This window comes from Dermacentor silvarum, chromosome 9 (genome assembly GCF_013339745.2).
Source record: "Dermacentor silvarum isolate Dsil-2018 chromosome 9, BIME_Dsil_1.4, whole genome shotgun sequence".
NCBI classification, from domain to species: Eukaryota; Metazoa; Arthropoda; class Arachnida; order Ixodida; family Ixodidae; genus Dermacentor; species Dermacentor silvarum.
Genome location: NC_051162.1, coordinates 61231418 through 61241196, shown reverse-complemented (window position 1 = coordinate 61241196; position 9779 = coordinate 61231418).

Here is a 9779-nt window from a genome sequence, read left to right as displayed (position 1 = left end):
GTTGAAGCGACCGAACGAGCAGGCTGGCAGATAAAAAAGGACGCGCGTGCGCAGTACGCGCTCTCGAACTTAGGCGCGCAGCCGTCAGTAGGCGCAGCGATGCAGTTTAGCCGCCGCTCCCGTGGTCTCTAAAATTTTACACTCGACTGTACGCGTATAATGAAGTCGTTCAATGTGATATGATCCCAACAAGTATGTTGCTTTTGTATTCTTTTTTTTTAATTATGGGGTTTTACGTGCCAAAACCATGACCTGATGGCACGCAAAACCATGACCCTGGCACGCAGTAGTGGGGGATTCAGGAAAATTTGGATCACTGGGGGTTCTTTAACGTGCACCAAAATATAAGTAGACGGGTGCTTTCGCATTTCGCCCCCATCGATATGCGGCCGCCGTGGCCCTGATTCGATCCCGCGACCTCGTGCTCAGCAGCCCAACACCATAGTCACTAAGCAACCACGGCGTTTTTTTTAAAATTCCTTTAAGCCTTTTATATGAAGAATATTTGAAAGGTTTACGAGCCATTAAATACAAATGACGCTTGGAATAAATTAGTATCATATTTAATGCGCAGTTCTTCCTACATTTTGCTGGCAAATTGGCGGAACGAAGGATGCCGTGAATCTCGAAGGGTAATCAGTGCTGAGTAGGGACGAGGATATGCTTAAGTTGATGAGTGAATGAAGAGATGGAGAGCCCTGTAGAGGTTGCTGGCATGGCTGATGAACCTTGCACATTTGTAAACACCGAAGTTAACCGTGTGAGCACAGAAGGGTCTACTTGCGAAGACCGAGAACAGTGAGAGGACCCTATGCGTAGGGATACACGCGCGATACCTGAAAACACTTGCTCCGGGGAAGTCATGAGGCCTTGATATTGGGCAACAGTGTTGAAATAACCAGAAATAACGAGAGGAAAAAGCGTCGAATTGGTCAGCTGGCGGGACTATTTGTGGTGGTTCTAGCAAATGTAACCACAGACAAGATGAACTATACTTGGAAATAACCAGTAACGCTGAAGTCTCGATTGGCTACAACTTTCTAGGAATAGATGCCGATATGCGCACCGAATGATGGAGCACCGGAAAGAAATATGCCCCTCTCAAAGAGATAAGTACAGGTAGTAGTGAAGTTCAGTAACTTGGCCGATTCTAATGATTTCAAATTTGCATAGGTCGTGGCTATCTTTCAGCGTCTCGAGAAGACGTCGTAAAGATCAGCAGTCACCTCCATGCTGACATGTCCGACGTGAGGTCTCATTTGCCTACGAGTCTATATTGGAGCATGAAGTCGAGGCCGCAGGCGCCTTGCTGCGGCACCATATTTTGAAGATATGTATTTCCCCGGCGGCCGATACAGATGCCGGTGTTGGCCCGTCGCCGACAAAGATTAGAAGCGGGGTGGTTTCTGCAGAGAATGGTCCCTAAGAGAAGTACTGAATGTTTGACGAGTTGTTAATCTATACTGACGAATTTGTCACAAGTTCTTCATATAAGAGACTTAAAGTGATATTAAAGCAACATACTAGTTGGGACCATATCACAATGAACAATTTCATTTGCTATGCATAACAGCTAAATATAGTCAGAATCCGCTTTCTCCGCTATTATAATGTAACATTCGACAAGGACACCTTTAGTCAGGAACAAAGAGAGGCAACATTAGCCTGGTTATTCAGAAAAGTGTTAGTTCTTAACTAGTCAACAACAGGCCAGTCTCTGTCAAACCGTTTCTAAGTAATACAAGGACTCATTGAAACACCATTGAAAACATACCGTATTAAATATACTATTCTTTATTCAGTCGAGATGCTGCACTCATGCCCCTCACTGACCAAGTAGACTTTGCTAATGACGTTATCGTTTTGCAGGATCAATTTTTGTACACCTCTTAACTGTTCTCGAAGTCATTACCTCTGAAAGCAGGAAATGAAATGCCCCTGCTTCACTACTGCTTCGTCGTTACTTTGGAGATAGTGCAATTGAAGTTAAATGAGACTATTTCTGAAATACTTTGCCGCAAAAAGTATTCAATGCACTCGGAAGAATCAGAGTTATTGGCAATGAAACACACCGCTCGCGTTGCTTCCGCTCCTTCTTCAATGATTGGCACTGCGAAGGCTACGGCGTAGCGGGGTGTGCCCACAACGCTCCGCCTACTGAACGTCACCTTAACACGCAGTTCAAATTTGATTTTGAATGTTCACGTACGCGCCACTATTTCCTATTTTGGCACCTATGAAGCGCCACGCGTAAATGGGCTTTAGCCAAACGTGGTTCTACTCATCGAGCCGCAGTGCGCTCAGCCACTTAAGGCGCGTATACTGGGTGACCAAACTTAAGTCGACAGTTTTTTTTTTATTTCTTCGCTTAGATGTACGTGAAGACCACCTCTACAGTAGGGTTATGCGCCCAAGGGGACACAGAACGAGGTGGTAATCATTGATGTCGGTGGCTTAATTACCTAAAATTTAATTAATAGCTTTTTAGTGGCTGCAGTAAGCTATGTAAGGCTATGCGCATGCTTCATGGTGTCTAGACGAGCGGGCATTGCGCTAACCTGGGTTACGCAAGATAAATTGAGTGTTCAATTCTGAATATTGTAATCTTTAGTGAAATCAAGAAAGGTGTTCCCATGCTAACGACTTTTTCGCTATGGCATTGTTAGAAGAATCATGAGGCAGACGCACATTAAAATATTTACAGGATGTATTTACAGTAGCGGTTGCAGCGCTAATCAGTTGTAGCCTATCAAGCATGTGGCTCCCACCTATGGTGGGGGATTGGCCAAGAAATGGCTGGATTATTCCAAATTATTATGGAGGATAAATTTCCGAATATCTATGGAATTAGTATTGCACAGCGTAGAATTATATGTTAAATTAAATCAGGAAAGTCACATCGAATGAGTAATAATTATTTTAAAAGTACAAAACAAGATAGAATTTAGCAGGGTTATTCGTTCGGATCAGTTGAGTTCAGAGCCCGAAGCAAAATCACTTTGCCTTCTTCGTCGGGCGACCACGCGCATCGACCAAGCGATCAGCTAATATTGATGTAGCACTATTTACAAGTCGTTGTGCTTATGAACAAATTTCACGTATTTATGGAAACCCATTAAGATGTCAGTGCTCTAAAAATTTTCAAAGTGCTGTCCTTCCACAGCAACGAAAATCGCAAACCATTCTCGCACTGATTGGGTAACTCTGCGCAGTACTGCTGGTCTGATACTTGCGAAGGCATATATTATCCACTTCTTCATGTCATTAATGTCATTTGGCTCTGTTGCGAAAACTCCGTGTTTCACGTAGCCCCAAAGAAAAAAAGTAGAGCGTTGAAAGGCCAGGGGACCTTGGTGGCCAAAGCATCGCTCCTGCGCGCCCTATCCACTGTCCTGGAAAACGATTGTCCAATCAGCTCTTTGCAGAGGTGGAGAAATGCGGTGGGGCTCCGTCATGCTCGAACCATACTTTACGCAGGTCGTTCAGGGGGAGATCAGAGGCAAAGTTGTGGACGATAACACCAAATATTTCTTGGGTGTACTTCTGACTGTCGATGTTGCCCTCGAAAAAATAGCGTCCAATAATCCTGTCCCCGAATATGTAGTGCAGCGTTTCACTCGCCGCGGCTGCAGATCAAGCGATCATAAAGTCTCAACGCTTTCAAATGCTAAAAATGGTGTTCTCATTCTGTTTCCAAATAATAAGCAGAAAATGTTTATATCTTTCTAGTTACCACATTGTTTTTATTTAGCGATGCAGGCTTGGATAGTTCGTGAGCAGGGGGGCGACCTTCGGCGTCGCTGCGACGGTAATCGCGTTGTCGCGGACGCATGCGAATGCTGTCAGCGAAAATCGCTCTGCAACGTGCGCGGCAGAACATTTTTTAGTGCCAGTCGCACCATGTGAAACAGCTTTTTCTCGACTCTTTAGAATCGGCCGCCAATCGAAATCATAGCTTCTCCGGCAACGACTGCGAGCCGGCTAAAACGATAGCTGCAGTTGCTACTAGTGCTTGCAAAGTTCGACAAAGACGCCGATAACGAAATCCCTACAGATGCAAGTAGCGTGCGGCTCGGCGCAGGGTCGGTATTTTGTAGCGATGCCTTTAGAGTAATAATGCCTTTTCGCGCTTATCGCACTTTGTCAGTGGTCAGAGCGACGGTCCGCTCGCGTTATCAGCGTTGATATTGTGAGCGGACCGTCGCTCTGTCCACTGACAAAGCGCGATAAGCGCGAAAAGGCATTATTACTTTAAAGTCATCGCTACAAAATACCGGCCCAGTGTTCGTCCACAAAAAAAATGGCGTAGTAGCAAGGGTCGTCGCTTACGCTAGTTAGTCACTGTCGAAATCATAATCCAATTAATCTACGACGGAAAAAAGAGTGCGTTTAATTACAGAGCCCTATTTTATCACTTCATAAGTTATGGCAAAATCGCATTGAAAACAAACCAGGGGTAGAAAGTCAAGTACTATGGTCTGTGCCGCACTAACATTTTACATTTTAATTGGGCAATTTTTCTCACAGTTAGAGTTTTCATCCACTTTCCACTCGTTTTCCCTAATTTGCATACCGCGTCTTGCTTGAATATATTTATTTATAGTTATTCAACCTTTTTCTCTTTAGGGTTGAAGACTTGTTACATGTACGTTCGTGGAAGACTTCCCAATGGTACGCTGCCGCCCGAATATTGCCAAATGGAGTACACAAGCCACTGCCCATTCACAACACTGTACAAACCATATAATTGGAACTGCAGTGTAAGTGAAGAAGAGACTAAAGACATCAGCGAGTAAGAGAATGAAGCGGGATGAAAGTATACACCCGTATACAATAAAAATTGCCTATTGCTAGATGATTTATTGTCCAGTTGTTTGTTATTTAAATTATTTGAGGAGGCTATGTTTCTTGAGGTGGGCCATCTGAAGTTATGTTATTTCAGCTTATTTATAAATATATATTGTCACGAGCTCTTGTAGCAGAGGGCAGAAAGAGCGCGAAGGACCACGGGGACTGGCGGTAGAGGAGGAAGACGACGTTCGGCTGGCTGCTTTTTTACCGGTCACGAAACACGCCAACCGTTCCGATTGATCTGCCCTGCATATTTAAATAAACGTCTCGAGAGTAACATTTAGTGTAGCTGTGCTGGGTACCTCCCACGACCAACAACGGAATCGTCCGTACAACACCTTCGTAGAAGCCGCCGCCTTGCAGGACTTTTGCCATTGACCACCATCATGCCTAGAGAGAAAGATGCTACCAGTACTGCATCGGCAGGACCAGCTCCGATTCAAGACAGGAAAGAAGACATGAACAACAATAGTGCTAAGCTAAATTGAAAGCACTGAAAGTAGAAGGAATCCCTCCTCTCACAGTCGTACGGTTGCGGAGGCGCGGTAACCCACAATCCCCTGTACATCTTATGGTAGATGTCGAAAAAAAAAAAGATCGTTTAGGCTCATTCTCATGACGAAAATAAATTAAGAGCCAACGAAGTAAATAAACATACCAACAACCGTGAGCATGTCAGTAGGATTACGTTCTTGCGGCCAACCTTTTGCTTCGCGTGCGTGTTTTGCCAGTATCTAACGTCGAAAATATTTATAATTGTGGTTTTTCACTGATACCTAACTGTACGGCCGGGGTGAAGGACTTCTTCGTGATTTCACTTGTAAGTTAGCGTTCGTGTTTTCCATGCTCTCTTTCCGTCCTGTGTGTTTGTCTTTTCTGTACCTTTTGGCTGACGTTCTGACTGGCTGAACTATCTACCTTTCTGAAGTTATAAAATGTTTTTAGATAAAACGAAAACATTAGGCGCATACTACACGTTTCTTGTTGACAGACTTGTAGCTGAGTTTGTATATTTCTTATGTGGAGAGCTCACGTCTGGCTCTGTAATATATTGTGCCGTGTTTTGCAGACATGGGTAGATACGTCAGTCGTGCGGTCTGCGATACTCAACTTAAGTACGTGTTTTCATAGTCCGTTACGTAGTTTCCTTTGTTTACAAAACTTTGTGTGTTTTTTTACTGTTTTGAGTTCGCCGAACTTCGCAAGTGTTCGTGCTGCTTCAGTGCCTCCAGTGCATATCACTGTCGTGCTTCCAGTTTTGCTTGCCCTGCGAAGAGGAGTAGCTGGTGCCACAAAACGGTGGCAATTTCTCCTTTAATTTCATATTATTGGAAAAAAGGTGCACTCATGCGACATGAATCAGGAATTAGCCATAGCGACGGTAGGGTACACAGTCTTTAAAGAAAAACACGCAATGTAGTAATGTATTAAAGAGAAACCATCAAACTAAACTTCCGAAGGATAAGTAAATTAGAGATACCTTATCGTGTGACGTTGCTTTGTGCACTCTTTTCATCAAGAAAGACAGGCTTTTGAATGGCCACACCTATTTCTTATAACTGAAGCAAACATTGCACGAACATTAGGCATCGCGCTCTGAGGTTGTTCAACATTTAAAGCCCCAATGCTATCACCTAGAGGCCTTTTTTTTACTATAACAGTCGAACAATGAAATGGATGTGCGCAGCACTTTTTCTTCTTTCAACGTTCTGTAAGTGGTGCGATGGTGAAGGTGAGTAATTGTTTTTACTTGGTGTGTGTTGTTTATACAGTAGGGGACAATAATACATGATGATTTAATTTTGGCTCCTACATCGGCGGTAGAACAACATTATATTGAACAAAATATAAGGTAACTACAACATAACGTGTAATAATAATAATCCTCCAGGTTGGCTCCTAGATTTGTGCAATTACTATAAGATGTCTACTGCGATCTTTTGGACTGAATGTACACAGATGAGCATGGAAATAGAAAAACTAGATAGGATATAGAGTAGGGCTGTGCAATTTGCATCGGTAAATTACGTAAGAAATTTTAGTGTTACACACATCCCCAAAAAGAAAATTGGGTCATACATGCTGCAAGAACTACTCATATTCATAGAATAAAACTGCTCCATTATATTTTTCAATCAAGAACAGGTATCAATAGTATGAAGTAATACATATGCATGATTACGTGTCTGTGAAAGTTGATCACCAACTGAATGTGAAAGCAACTTTAGGTAAAAACTAACATGTTTAGTAAGTCTTTTCCCTCCAATACAACTCGACTATCGAACCGGTTACTAACCGATATTGTCAAAATAACTTTAACTACGCGTATGTTCGTACAGTCACTTCATGAAAGAATAGTATAGACGTAAACATGCTGCGGTGTGTAATTCTACGTTGCTGCAATGTGTTCTTCCTTTTTTTGTACAATCCCCCCCCACACTGCAACGCCTCTGAAAGGTGCTCTGGCTACTCCGGCACACAAATAAAACAAATAAAGCAACGATTTCTCAGCAAGAAATTTTGCTTGAAGAGCAATGTAGGCAAAAGAGCACTTGAGCTGGACTCATGTTTTGGCTGTCAATTTATATTGCAGCATAACGACGACCTGAAGAACACATCCACCGTCGTAAAGTGTTGGATTTGGGGAGTTTAAATTAACCTTGCAGGACTGGCTAAGCTAGTCTACGCATCTGTACCCTATCCAGCATCTTTGTGATGAACGGAAACGCCGTGTGTGGCATAAAAGCGCGAGAAACGCAGAAGAGCAATTTGGTCACCTGCAGCAAGAATGGACGATGATACGCCAAGCGGCCATTGACAATTAGCTGGAATCTGCCTCGCCACTGTCGAGCTGTAATCGAAATGAGTAGATGGCTTACCTAAAATTTACTAACCGGTATTTTTTTAGAATGTGTAGGTATGGTGTCATAGGTTGATTCCTTTTTGATAAGAGCGCAGTCACTCTCAGGATTTAAATACTAATGCAATAAAATTTTTTCTATAATTCCAATTAAAGGTTAACGTCCACGTAACAGTTTTATGTGGACGTTATCCAAATAAAAAAGGAAGAACACACGCATATTTTAGCAACATATAATTACACACCCCATCATGTTCACGTCTGCACTATTATTTCATGAAGGGACTGTACGAACATATTTAAAGTTATTTTGACAATATCACTTAGTACCATAATGCAATATTTCCACCTTTCCCCAACAGGGACATTATTTAATAGTTATCATAGAATCGGTTTACATATATTAGCGATCTACTGTAATTTAGGACCAAAAATGTAAAATGTGGTATTGTTATAGGTGATGCGTGTTGATTTACAGGTGAATGTGAGCCGAGACGATAGATAGCCGCTTAGATCTTCCCGCTGGCCTCAGAGACCGTTGTCGTCCCCATCTTCAACCCTTGTTCTAGCAGCGTTACAATCCCTATCCTCTCGATGAAGCCCGCTGAGAGAATCACCGGTCATTGACGGGGTAATAGCATTTAAGACGAGCAACATGTACCCGCTTTCTTTTGCTGGACCACCGACCTCTACACAAGGGGCGCATAACCACTTAACCTATACCACTCGAATGATAGAAAATGGTGAACGCGATTACATAGTGCGACCAACGCTTGCAGCAGAAGCCGTGCCTTTGCTGTGAGGTCGAAAGCCACAAAAAAAAGAAACTGTTTTATGAGTACTGTTATACCATTGCTTCAAGCAATATTGCGATGACAATGTGTGAGGACGCACTACCCTGCGGGTTTCTGCAGCAAGGAATAGTGCCTTGGTCACTGAATCTTCGATATACCGAGAAATGGTAGGACGGTGTCAAGGTGGCCCCGCAGCGATCGAGTATAAGGAAGGGGCTGTAGTCAGTTGTTGCATGCTTCGCTGTTTTATGGGCCTATGTGATGAATGGCAAGATGACACGTACATTGACAGTATGTGCATCAGCATTCTGTTCAAACGTTCAAATAACGGTTGATCTGTGGATGATACGTTGTGTCGGAATTGTGCACCATGTACTAGGGTGACCACGTCGGCGCCTATGAGCGACAGCGTTCCTGGCACGCCACAAACGCAGGCAGCCTAACCAAGGTTGGCACAGTGCCAAGAATGCTGCTGCTTGCCGACGCCGAACGCATTGGAGGCTAGCCGCTCGATATCAATCGGTCAGCTTCGTTGTGTCTTGAGCTTTGCGGGGCCTAGTGCAAGCTTTCGCTTTTTTAGGGGCGAAGCTCCTTATAGCGGCACCCGTTCCGTCCCCGTCGTAGTAGTAGTGTGTAACCAGTCTGAGAAAAATAAGAAAAAAATTCCGAAGTTGTGTCCATAGCGCGGAATCGAACCAGGGACCCCTCGCTTGCGAGCGCGCGGCGTTAGCCCACTACGCCACGAAGCGGACATGGACAAACGCACCACGATGGCTATAAATACCCAACATTAACGAAAGGCCGCGTTTCTATAGCGCGTTTCTAACGCGTTTGTGCTAGCGCGTTACGGCCCGTGTAAGAAGCTGGTGTAAGACGCTGTGGCCTCTCCACCTTACCTTCAACGCGTTTCGAACGCGCTGCCCAAAGCGGTGGCAAGTCAAGTTCAAGTCGAGGAGCGTTTATGAATACGGGGGGTATACTCTCTCAGCAGTCATGTGATGGCGTCGGCAAACGCGGTGCACGTTCCGGCATGTGTAAATGGCTGCGTAAGACGCTGTGGCCGCTCCCCCTTACTAGAGAGTACTGCACGTTTCTAACGCGTTTGTGCTAGCGTCCCCTTAAGCGGGAGATCCGATGATTCCCTCCGGAGCTTCGCCCACTCATCATCATTCACCCCGTGGATATGCTGTGATTTTTTTTTCTCCTGGCTCAGCGCTCCTCCTGGCCGCTCCTCCTGGCCGCTGGTACCCCAGGAAGCTCCTCGGAGAGTAGGT